The 12,295-nt window shown below is 50.0% G+C and overlaps 1 protein-coding gene and 1 non-coding gene across 3 annotated transcripts in view; both read right to left on the bottom strand.

Annotated features, from left to right (window-relative positions):
• Nucleotides 1–12,295, bottom strand: part of Dpp6 (dipeptidyl peptidase like 6) — a 734,784-nt gene that overhangs the window by 587,672 nt on the left and 134,817 nt on the right. The window lies entirely within an intron of this gene.
• On the bottom strand, nt 10,175–10,247 carry Trnaa-ugc (transfer RNA alanine (anticodon UGC)). The gene has a single exon. It is a non-coding gene; the product is annotated as a tRNA-Ala (tRNA).

The raw sequence follows: 12,295 nt of genomic DNA, 5'->3' as shown, positions 1-12,295 counted from the left end.
AGACCTGAGCACAAGACACTCAGAGCTACCTGCAGCTCCTCCCGCCACAGTCAGCTTCTCCCACCACAGTCAGCTTCTCCCACCACAGTCAGCTTCTCCCGTGATGGTCAGCTTCTCCCGTGATGGTCAGCTTCTCCCGTGGTGGTCAGCTTCTCCCATGATGGCCAGCTTCTCCCATGGTGGTCAGCTTCTCCCGTGGGGGTCAGCTTCTCCCATGGTGGTCAGCTTCTCCCCGGTCACTCTGGCCTGGCACAGCTGAAATCCACGTGGTGCCTGGTGGCTGAGCTGGCAAGTTGAGGAGCTCACTCTTCACCATCTCCCTGGACGTGCTTTCCCCTGATGTCTTTTGACTGCCTCCTTGGGGACACCCCCCTCCTAAGTGTTGAGTGGCTGAGGGATACCCAGAGTCAGCCAGCAGGGTCCACAGAGTCTTCACAGGGCCCCTGTGTGTCTCCCCATGTCACCTCAGCCACACCTGGGCTCTGGGGGCCGCACTTGGGAGGTGGACTGGGAGTCCCAGGTGCATACCTTGGGCTCCCGGGGGCTGGACTTTGGGCCACCTTTCCAAGGCTTGACTGATCCACCAGATGCTTCTGACCCTGGTGATTTCTGAATTCTCAGAAAACCCTCCAAACTCTCCTCACATACCATCTCGTCCTGTTTGTTTCACTTTGGTGAAGGCTGAGCTGGCCTCCTCTTCTTCTTGCCCTAACAGTGCTGCGTCCACCAGTACACTGTCGGGGGTGCTGGCCCGAGGCCACCTGGCACTCGACTGCTCTGTCTGCACTCCCTGGGTAGCACCTTGGGCCACCAGGAGGTTCCATGCCCTCTGGGATCATGGCCGGGGCCAGACCAGTCTTTCTGGAGGAGGACAGGAAGAGGACAGCCTTCCTCACCCCCCAGAGACCCTCGGCTGACGCCTGCAGAGCCCGTGACCGGCAGCACGTCACACTGCTCTGAGCTCCTCACTGCACCCGTGAGCTGGCCAGGGCTCTGGAATCCTGGCCTTCCGTGTGTCTGTCCATGTGTTACACATGGCGTGAATGTGCGTGCTACATGTGTATGATGGGTGGTGCGTGTGAATGTGGTGTCTCCGTGGGAGTGTGACGGGACACCTGGATCTCTCTGACGAGGCAGGTCAGCACAACGCTGCGGCTCTGAGCCCTGGAGCATCCTCTCCCGAGTCCACGCTCCCTGGCTCCTGCACTGGGGAGGGTCGCCAGCCTTGCAGAGCTCCTGGCACTTCACCCAGTTAGCCTCCCGATGGGCACCCAGAGAAACCCAGGTCTCTGCCTGGCCCTGAAGCCCGAGGGAGGAGACCTCTGGGATGTGCTGAACCAAAAGAAAAGCTGCTGGCGTCATCGATGACAGGCAGGCCACTGAACGGCAGGCGTAGCTGAAAGTGCCATTTTAAGAGAAGCTGTGGTGAGCAGGCCATGCCCTGCTCTGTCCCCTAATGTGTAGTCAGAAGAGCAGTTCTCAGGCTGTGCCTGACCCTGAGCCCCGTTCTGCAAAGCATAGTTTGCCACGAGCTACTCCATCTTAAGTACACGTGCCAAGTGGCACGACGTCACACCTTGTCTTTAAGTAAACCACCACCATCTGCCCAGCACCACCATAAGGCACAGGTTGACAAATAACCTATATGTGCCAACTTATCAAACTAAACCAAGGGGCACCTGGACACACGGACATCCCAAATCACATCAGGAACGCCAGACCCGGGAACTTCTCAATCTTACCAGACAAGGACTCCTCATTTGAGGCCCATAAAAGGAGGAGCCCCTCAAAGCTGGATGAGGTGGCACCTTGACCATACCATCCTGGTCACTCAACCCAGGTCTTGTCCAGAAAAATCACCATAGCAATGAGTCTTCTATTTCCTGTTCCTCTTGGGCTTCAGTCAAGTGAATTCTCCTGCCTGAGAGACCACCCACTGCCTGTTCCAAGCTGACCGGGTCCTCGGTTTTAACACTCTGCAGAACTCGTTCCTTAAAAATCCTTGTCTGACCACTTACAGTGACTCTTTGCACTCACATCTCTTCCTGTGCTCCTGGCTTAGCACCCCAAAACCCTATGGACACTTTGACCCTTTGTTAGTCTTTCTGTGACCTATTTACAGATCACTGAGTGAAGTGTGTGGCTCCACTGTCTAGATATTAGAAATGAAGGGACAAGAAAGAAGAAACTGTGTTTGCCGGCTTATGACCACCAGGTGACCCACTGCTCGGAAAGTCGGGTAGGTAGCCTGTGAATTGACTGTTATTCAATAAACTCTGACATTGTGGAGAGACACAGGCGTGCTTGGTCTGTTAGTGACACAGCACACTCACGACAGAAGCAAAATGAGAAGTAGGTTCTGGATCATTATTTATAGTTAGAGTGACTTTTTTTTTTTAAACTCCTGCAGTCAAATCCTTATCTGCAGTCAAATCTTACACTTTGTTTTCCTAAATAGCACACTGATTCCACCTTCCTGCCCTCTGTTCTGCAATGCTGTGCCTGGGGTGGGCCTGGAACAGGTTCTCAAGCGGAGTCCCCCCCCCCCGCGTCGCCCAGGTGCAAGCTCCTCCGTGACATACCCAGTGTGTTTTAGCTGGGCTCTTCTGGCCACTGCTAGGGAAATGCTATTTATTGAGCAGTTACAGGCTATATCTCAAATTCTCAATCGTGAGAATGACGCATTGGACTCCAAGAGAAGTGACAGTTTCTCAACAGCCTTCTCCAGCTCAATGACAAGGCATCCAGTTCAGGAAGGTCTTTGGTGAATGACTTGGCAAGCGGCTTGTGTCCTCTCTTCAGCTGCCCTGCGGGTCCTGGAGAACCTCGGGTCAGGCTGGGCTTCCTCACTTCTCCCTCCTCATGGGGGCAGCTGGGCTCAGGTTTGTTTCAAGTCTCTGTGTCTTGGTCAGCTTGGGCTGCTGGAACAAAGTGCCCTGCCCAGGTGGCTTGGAAACTCAAGAGTTCTGGAGGCTGGAAGCCAAGGTCAAGGAGCCATGTGGTCAGCTCCCGTGAGGTCCTTCTCTGGAGCTCAGACTGCTGACTTCTAATAACAGCCTCCTTTAGGCAGAGAAAGTGCTAGAGAGCTCTGGTGGGTGTTGTATAAGGCTCTACTACAACCAGAGAACTCCACCTGGTGTTCTAATTTCCTCCAAATACACAGTCCTGGGGCTGGCACTCCAAGGCGTGACTTACGTGGGAGAAAAGACACTGTGGTCAGCAGAGAGGCCATGGGCATGGAACCACGCCCAGGGAGACCTGGACTGCCTCGTACCAGCTTCTGCATCACCAAACCACTCAAGCAGCCCGTACGCTGGAATCGTAGCTGATTCTAAAGACGTACAACTATGGCCCAATTGCACATGTGACCACAGGAGCTGTGGCCCTCCCTTCTCCTCCTGCTTCCAGACCCAAGCTGGCTCTGCCCTGCAGCCACATCTGTCTTCTGCTGTTCCTAGCAAACTGGGTCAGCTTGGAAGGGTCTGATGACAAGACCAGGTCAACCTGCGGCCCCCGCGCACTGAGTGTTTCCCATGTGTCAATAAAACCTTCTGATAAACAACCAGGAACAATGCCACGATCATTTCCCCTATTTTATAAATGAGGAAGCTAAATCCCCCCAAAGAGTTAAGTGATATTTCACAGTAAAATAACCAGCAGGTGGTGGATTTGCTGAATCTACCACTGAATGATCAGTATTCAAGCTCAGGCGGTCTGAACCTGGGGCCAGCAGTCCAACACTGGGCTGCCCTGTCTTCCAAAGTGGACCTCTCCATGGGCTTGGGTCAGCCACCAGGTAACGGCTTACGCAGCCCCAGCCTTGCTTACGAAAATAATGGTATTGGGCACTGGCTTGATTGAATTCTATGTGCAGGGCTTTTATGGACTGTAATAAGAACATCTCATCACGCGACCCTGTTGGATATCTATGAGTTTATTGAATAATTTGGTTCTTACTCCAGCAGAGCTCATTTAATACCAAACTCCGTTTTTTTTTTTCATTGAAACTGTATATACAAGTAAAATATTTAAGAAGCACAATTGCTTTAAGGAGGCCAACGTTCCATCAGCTCCGTCTCCCTTCCTCTCCTAGGCAGCTCCTGCAAGGACCCCACGACTCTGAGAAGTGAAAATCAGGACGCCACGTCAGAGCCTGGGATCTGGCTCAGCAGCCTTCACAGCTCACACGGCACTGAGCGGGTCTGTCCAACGTGGGCGCGCTGGACCTTCCCTGCAGCCCAGGTTGAATTCCAACCGTGAAGATTCACTGACTCCCCCAGGCCACCAAGGCCACCTGCTTCAGAACCCTGCCCAGCCATCTCCTCCGTGGTTCCCCTTTAGGCTCCTGTCCCAAATGCCCCCCACCCTCCTCCTTCCTCCTTGGCCTCCCCAGCCCCATCCAAACTTCCCTTCAGGTCACCTGCCGTTCCCAGCACTGCTTGTGCCTTGACCCAGAGTGAGGGCTGAAGGCAGAGGCTGGGGGGATCCTGATGTGCTGACACCCCAATTTCCTTAGTTGCTGCTAAGCCTGGGTTCCCCCGGAGACACAGAGGAGGAACTGCGGAGGTCCAACTCCATGGAGCCCCTGCCGGGCAGTTCTGCTGATGTCTGGCAGGTGCCCACAGGCTCCCAGGTCCTCTCAGGTGCAGAGCTGGCCCTAACATGTGGTCAGTGTTATGAGTGGCTTTTCAGATGCACCATGACCCTTCTCTTGCCTGGACTGAAACTGGTTGTTGAGCTCTGAACTCTGATTACTGACTCATAGTGCTGTTCTGAGACCCTTTGGCTACTTACAGCCAGTGGTCAGAGGACAGCATGGACGGCTATGCATCCTGCTGTTATCTGTCACCTTATCTTTATCTAATTGTGCACACTTTGGCACTATTTGATAACTCCAGGATCACTGGGCTTATGACTGTGTCTTCAGATGGAGGATGGAGCCGCCTGCAGGCCTCTGCTCACCCACCCACATGCTGCCTGAGACCCAAGTTCACAGTGGCAGGGTCTGGCTGGTCCCTCAGGGTTGCTCATCAGTTCAGTGCGGTTTGGTGTGGATGGAAAAGCAACCACCCAGGCTGCACTCCTACCCCATGTGACAACAGGAAATGAAAACTGTGCATTTTACTCTGCACATTTGGTTTACAGAGACTTGAACCACAGAGTGCTGCTGCAGCCTCCACAGCGCCCGAGGAGGCAGCTGTCCAGGTCACTGCAGAGGCCAGAGTCAAAGTCAAGATGTAGCTCCCTGCTCCAGCTCCGCACTGATACCAGACTGTTTTGATCACATTATCACAGAAATGGAGGCTGGAGACAGCCAGAGAGACGTGGGCAGCTCCAAATAGATCACAGAACCCAGGAACGTCTTTATTGTTTTCTCCGCCCGGCAGAAATCAAGCACCTTGGTCTGGGAACTTTAGCTTTCCTCTAATGGTACATGTTCCAAAATGCTCTGATTTGACTTCCTACCTGCTAACTAAGGAAATGGTCACAGTATCACAGAAAAAGAGACCGATCCTTTTCTTCCAGTTCACTTGAGGATTGGGTGATGTAAAGTTCTAATCAAAAGCACTGCTGGATCCCAGGTGCCTCTCCTTTGCAATGGTTCACATTCTCCCTAAGTAGTTCTTTTCTACTGCTTCATTTCTCTCTCTCTCTCTCTCTCTCTCTCAAACACACACATACATACACACAAACAAATCAACAAGACACTCATGGCAGTCATACATGATTTTGATTTAATTCAGACACTTTTAATTCAGCAAAGAAATATAAAATATTCCAGATGTTAAATAATACTCATGAAGCAAATTCTAAAAAAATAAAATTCTGCTGTTTTCCTAACAACTACTGTGTTTACTCAACTGTATTCCTAGGTTGGACAGTCAGCAAAGCCTGTGCAGAGTGAAACAAAGTGAAATCCTGAAAAGATGAGAATCCACCTGTGGACACTCGGAAGCAGCCACTTACAAGGCTCCAAGTTCTTACTTCAGAGCTCATACAATTTAAGCAAATGTTTGCTGGGGGTGTGGCACAGTGGTAGAGATTTGGCCTGGCACACAAGGGATCCTGGGTTCATCCCCAGCACCAACAAAAAAAAAAAAAAAAAAAAAAAGAAAAGTGAATTTAAGGAATTGGGATTATGGATACAGGGATGACCAGAGATGCTTTCATATGGTGCCAGTCATCATCGATTCATCCAGCACTTACTGAGACATCCCACCCACCAGGCACCGTACAAGGCACTTGCTCTCATCAGACAGCCAAGCAGCCAAGACCCTTATTAGCTTCAGTTCACCTAACATTCTGACACAGGACGACCAAGACAAAGCAGGCGTCACAATCACATTACACAACATACTGGCAAGTGGTAAACCCTGTGGGGAGGGAAGAGCAGGGTGGGGGAGTGCTGAGAGTGAGAGGTGGCATGAACTTCGGTTTAAATAGGGTGGTGGCAAGACTTCCCTGAGAAAGTGACCTTGGAGTGAAGACTTGAGCAGGGGCAGGAGGGGGCTGGGCAGGTGGGTGCTGTGTGAGTGGGTGTGGGGTGAGGGGTTCCGCAGGAGCAAGGGCCACCCAGGCCTTCAGGCCATGAGAGGAACTCTGGCTTTCTTCCCTCTGAGTGAAGTGGAGTGGCCTCCCATGGTCCCAACCTGAGAAAGGTCAGAGGGGGACGGAGCATGCTGGGGGCATCCCAGAGAGCAAGTGTCTTGCGCAAGTTCGGAACCCAAGGAAGTGCACTTTGGACTGGATTGGCGCAGGAGGACGCACTTCCTGAGCCGTGATGAAAACCCTTCCCCTGTTCAAGCAGGGAAATGATCGCCGGGAACGTGGTGGGGGGGTGCAGAGAGGCTGACTGGCACGCAAGGTCCTTCCCCATTTCAGGGACGCCAAGATCACACCAGTCACATAACAGCCCTTGGAGGAAGGCTGTGCTGTTCCGGTGGCTGTGGTGAAATCACAGCAGGCCTGGAGAGGGAGGGAGGCATGGAGCAGGGGTCTCTGCACAGGTGCCGTCGTGGAGCTGAGAAGCAAAAGGCTTGCTGATCCAATCTCACTGGAGACAGCGATGAGGAAGCGGATCGGTGATGATCTGGTGTTCAGTGAGGCCAGCCGCCTGCCACGGAACCCAGAGGCCTGCTGTCACGCAGCAGCTCCTGTTTCTATAGAAACAGTGCCTCCCCTCTCCAGCAACCCCTCTCCTTCCAACAGATAACCAGTCATAGGAAACATTAGGGGCAGATTTCCTCCTGTTTGAAAGATTTAAAAATCTGGAAAGGAGAAGAACAGATCCATGATGCCCTTTCCATGTATGAAACGGATTTGAAATGCTAGTCAGGGGGACAGTGGGAACAGGGAGGGTCCTGCTAAAGCTGAACGCTTCTGCCACCCTTCCCACTATTGGCTGACGACCTGCAGCCTTCAGCTTCTCGACCACAGACAGCCCCATCCTGAATCCACGCAAACCGGAACAGCCCACACCAGGGACACAGATGGGGAACCTTCCACTGTGAGAGCTTCTGTGAGAGCCTCTGCTGCTCCCACCCCAAGGCCCGCAGTCCAAGGCCAGAGGCCTCATTTGCACAGATGACACTCGTGGACGTTCTGAGGGCAGAAATGCTGGCTCTTCCTGGCTTCTCACAACCCACCTGCCCACCCAGCCACACCCCACGCACTGGCCTTCGGGAAACAGTTCTTGCCCTGACAACCCACAACACAAACTGCCCAAACAGAGGAGCTGGTAAGACCACGCGCTGCTGCAGAGTCTGAGTCCTCCCTGGGGCAGTTCCCCCTTGGTCTCTTTGAGAACTGGAAAGCTTTCTGTGAGCTGCAGGAGAGGGCTGCACGTCCTCTAGGCAGAGTGTAAACTCTGCCCCCAGATGATGTAATCGAGGCTCAACAATGGAGGGCCACAGGCGCACCCTGTCATCTGTCCTACGCAGCAGCCAGCACAGCTAGGTTACACTGCACCAACAGTCTCTGGTTCACGGATCCAGCGAATGCCCTGCTCACCGTGCAGTGCCACCGGAATACTGCTGGTCACACCACAGCAGATGGAGAGAGCACAGCAGGTCATTCATCGGCTCTGATGGCCTCTATCTGCTCCTGTCTCATCAGTCGACTCAAGTGGACAGAGGAGCACAGTCCTTCTGGGTGTGCACACCCTGGAAACACCTGCAGAGCAGCACTGGTGACATGTGGGTCCTAGTGGGCCCGGGTTCCTTCTAGAAGGTGCTAGGGCTGCAGTGCACGAGTGTGAGCTCACGTGGGGTGCACTCACAGCTGGATTTGCTCTGGACTCTGGTTCCCCACAGCACATTACTCAGACCTGGCCAGGAAGGGCACGTCTTTGCACATTGGACAGGACAGGGGGACTATGAGGAAGACCCAAAGCTCACTACGGAAGCAGCTAGGCATCCCATAGCTCAGCTCCAGGGTCTTAGAAGATGGCATCAATTCCCCCCTCAAACATTCCTGAGAAGACCCATAGGGGTGGCGAGGGTCACCGCAGACCCCCAAGGCAGCCTGAAGATAATGGGAAGGGAAGACCTGAGACCAGACAGCCTCATCTGCGGGGTGGGCAGACGGCCCATCTCAGAGGCCAGGGAAGTGGGGACCTACAGACGGAGCCAGCGAGAAGCCCAGAATAGGAACGAGTCTCTAGCTACTCTCTAGTCATCAGAGCTGGGACTCTGGGGTGGGGCTACTCCAGACGGGGTACGAGCCCCTGAATACCAAACACTTTCAAAGACAGAGAATGTCACCTCTCAAGACTTTTATAGCAGTTTCTTGATTTTAATCGTTAAAAAACATTAGATAAGATTTTCCATTGCATAAGAAGAGTTTGAATACAATTTAGAAAACTGAGTGTTTTGGAGGAAATGACTCAAGAGTTGGAGTCCACTGATTTTTCTCTGGCATTTCTTCACCTTTAATTTCTGCTCCCTCCTCTAACCTGCCCCTGGATGAGGTCCTAGATTCCTAGTTCTCCCAGAGCCCCCAGTTCCACTCCCACTCTCCTTCCAGTTAATGGCACCTTTAAGTACACTGTGTGCACATCTTATGTCCATAACAGACGTGACTAAAATCAGATGGCGGGCTGGGAGGTAGCTCAGCAGTAGACTGCTGGTCTAACATGTGCAAGGCCCCAGGCTCAATCCCCAGAACTAGGGAGGGGGGGGAGATTACATACGGATATTATGGGTTATATAACCCAGAGGCCACTGCTATACAGAAGCTGCTGCATTAATTTGACTAGTTCTTCCTTTAAACCAAATCCTCCTGCAGTAAAAACTAAAAGAAGATGGGAAAAATCAATCAGTTCCTCAGATCAGAGTTGGGGTGGATGCTTGATCCTTCATCCCAATGTTGTTGTTGTTTTTAACATAAGTATTATGTTAGAATTGACCCCAAATTATCTAAGGTGAAATCTGATGCCAAAGTAAAATCTGACCACTATGAAAAATTAAAAAATTGATTTTTACAATGATGCTGATGATCTGGAAAACTGTTAGTTTTTTTTTTTTTTTTTGAATTACAATAAGTGTGTGTGTGTGTGTGTGTGTGTGTGCGCTTCCTCCCCTTTCCCCTGGGCTTGTGCCAGGATGATTTTCATGCATTCTAAGTGTCTGTGAGTTGTTTATATACACGCAGGACTGGCTGAACGTGAGTTTGCTGATGTTCTTCTTAAAGACAAAGACTATTTCAGGACCTGCCAGCCATTCTGTTGCAGACACAGGCTCTCCCTCTCTGGCACATCCCTCCCAGGTCCTCTGCACCTGCCTCTCCCCGCCCCCCAGGCTTCTGCATGCTCTATCCTGTCACTAGACTCACATCTGGGCAGTGGACATCCAGGTGCCTGCCACCACCTGGACCTCCACCACTGGGCCACTCAGGCCTCTGGGCTTCTAATTTTCCTGTAATATTTGTGACGTGTGCATCACCAGCAGGGGAAGAACTGGATATCCCTGTGCTTGAAAAGGATATGGAAGCAGCTGGAAAACAAAGTGATGTCCACTGGAAAAAGGTCCAACTAGTGAAGAAAATAAGTCAGAACCTGTTATGTGGCTATGGCACAAGTGTGGTTTTCTCTCCCTTCGGCAAATATACAAATCTGGAACAAAATATCAGACCGTTACGTTCTATAATGTACACTTTTTCTTTTCTTTTCTTTTTTTGGTGGTGCTGGGAATTGAACCCAGGGTCTTGTGCATGCAAGGCAAGCACTCTACCAACTGAGCTACATCCCCAGCCCCCTATAATGTACACTTTTAACTCAGTGGTATAATTAAGCTCCCAACTTGATTATGGCACAGCAGAGTACACCAAGAAGAACATGAGACTAGGAACAGAAGTTCCAGAGAACACCAATGCCCTGCGTCCATGTAATTATCTGCAGGCCTCTCATATGTAAAATTAGGTTGAGGCCAAAGTTTTAAAATTGTCTACTTAGGATAAGTTCAGAACGCTAGATCATTTGAATGAGACAGTTCCCAAAGTTGTTCATGAGAAACAATGAATATACTTTTATCTGTATATAAAGTCAAATCAATGTGCTTGAAATGGAAGCAAATCAGAACGTGGCCCACAGGTCCTCAATGCCCTTAACACTAAATTTATTACCGAATCTAATTTTAAAAGGATTATGGTGATTATTGTTTTTATAGGCAATGCTCCATGAAAGGATCAATACTGCACATTGCGGAGAAGCTTTCCTCACCCACTTGATTAATGCATTGTTATCATCTGAGTAATTAAAAGGAACAGGGTCATATCCAATCAGCATGTACATCTTACTCAGCAACTCCTGACAGCTGCTTGCAAAAATTAAACTCATTAATCATTCTGACTCTAAAGGATAAAAAGCTTTGGGTAAGAAATAAAAAGTTCTATTTGATGAAGGAAAAAGTGTCCAAAGTCAACATCTAGAAACACCCCTGCCTACCCAGTGATGACAGAATATTAAGGTGGGAAAATGAGCTGATTCCATTGTCAAAACTATAATATGACGTACCTTTGATAATTCATACCTCCTCAGGTAACATATGAATAAATTTTGGAAACCTATGCACTGGCAGCAGGAAGCGTGTCCTACAAAGGTGGGTTTCATGCTGTCTCCAGATCCCTGGCTGCCAGCAGAGCTTAAATCCCCTGGGAAGATATGACTGACACACCTTTTGGGGCTGGCTTTAGAGAGCAAAATCATGTTAACACAGTGAAATTTGATTACTATAGTCCACAGCTGACCACTGAACCACCAACAGAAAGCCAATTAAGCTCACCCTTATTAATGTTCCAAGCCAAAAGAGAAGCTCTTGGTCATAGTTTTCCACTGCAGTCAAGGTAACGGTGAAGGTAAAATGAGATGCATGAAATAACACTCTAAACAGGTCTGGAATGCAGAAGTCAGGTGCTATTTTTGGCTTTAACCACCATTCAAGTAAAACTGCCTCTTTGTGTACCTCAACATTACCTTCTTCTAACAGAGACAACTTCCTAATTATGATTACTTTCTCTGGGCCGAAATGGTAAGCAGAGTTTTGTTTAACATTGTTATAGTATAGCTTCACAAACTCTTTGTTGTTACAGAATTCTATGAAAAAGTGATTACTCACTTTACCTACGCATTTACTGTGGCGCTACTGTAGGTAATAAGCACTTCCTGTGTGCTGAGTATGCTCTGGAGTACAAAATCTACTAAACTATCACATCCAGCATTCAATGTAGTGTTCTAGGGCCACAAGGGGCTTTAGCACTGATCTAATGAAATCATGTTGTGAGAAAGAAACCAAGACACAGAGACTGGGATTTGTTCACACTCACACTGTGGGCCATGCTGGCAACTGCAAAGACCAACCAAACCAGCAGCAGAAATAAGGGCTGAGCTGAAAGCTCAGACAGGTGATGTCAGGGACTTACTCTAGGAGTGTGTCCCGCCAGGACCACAGAAATGACCTGGAAGGACACTTGGCATGTGGTACAATTTACAAAATGGATCAAGGTGGAGGCCCCCAAGGGCCCTGCATTGCTAGAATACTCCACTTATGTAAAATAAAAGAGCAAATTATCTTCACAACAATTGGTAAAAGTATATCAGAGTAATCGAGCCATTTTAACCACCTTCTAATGCAGAAGCTGCAATGTGTGGGGCTGCCTTGGACAAAGAAGGACAAAGATGGACAATTTATCTCACAAAGAAAACATGAAAAGGGGAGAACAGAATCCTGGAGATAAAGACCTTAAAGGGGAGAGAAGGGAATGATTTTCTAAAGAGCTCAAAGGCTGAGCTGAGAGAGGC

Source organism: Marmota monax, unplaced genomic scaffold (genome assembly GCF_021218885.2).
Source record: "Marmota monax isolate L192 unplaced genomic scaffold, Marmota_monax_Labrador192_F-V1.1 WCK01_AAM20220418_F8-fsc00226, whole genome shotgun sequence".
NCBI classification, from domain to species: Eukaryota; Metazoa; Chordata; class Mammalia; order Rodentia; family Sciuridae; genus Marmota; species Marmota monax.
Note: the sequence above shows the minus strand (reverse complement) of the source record. Positions and strands in the feature narration are given on the sequence as shown.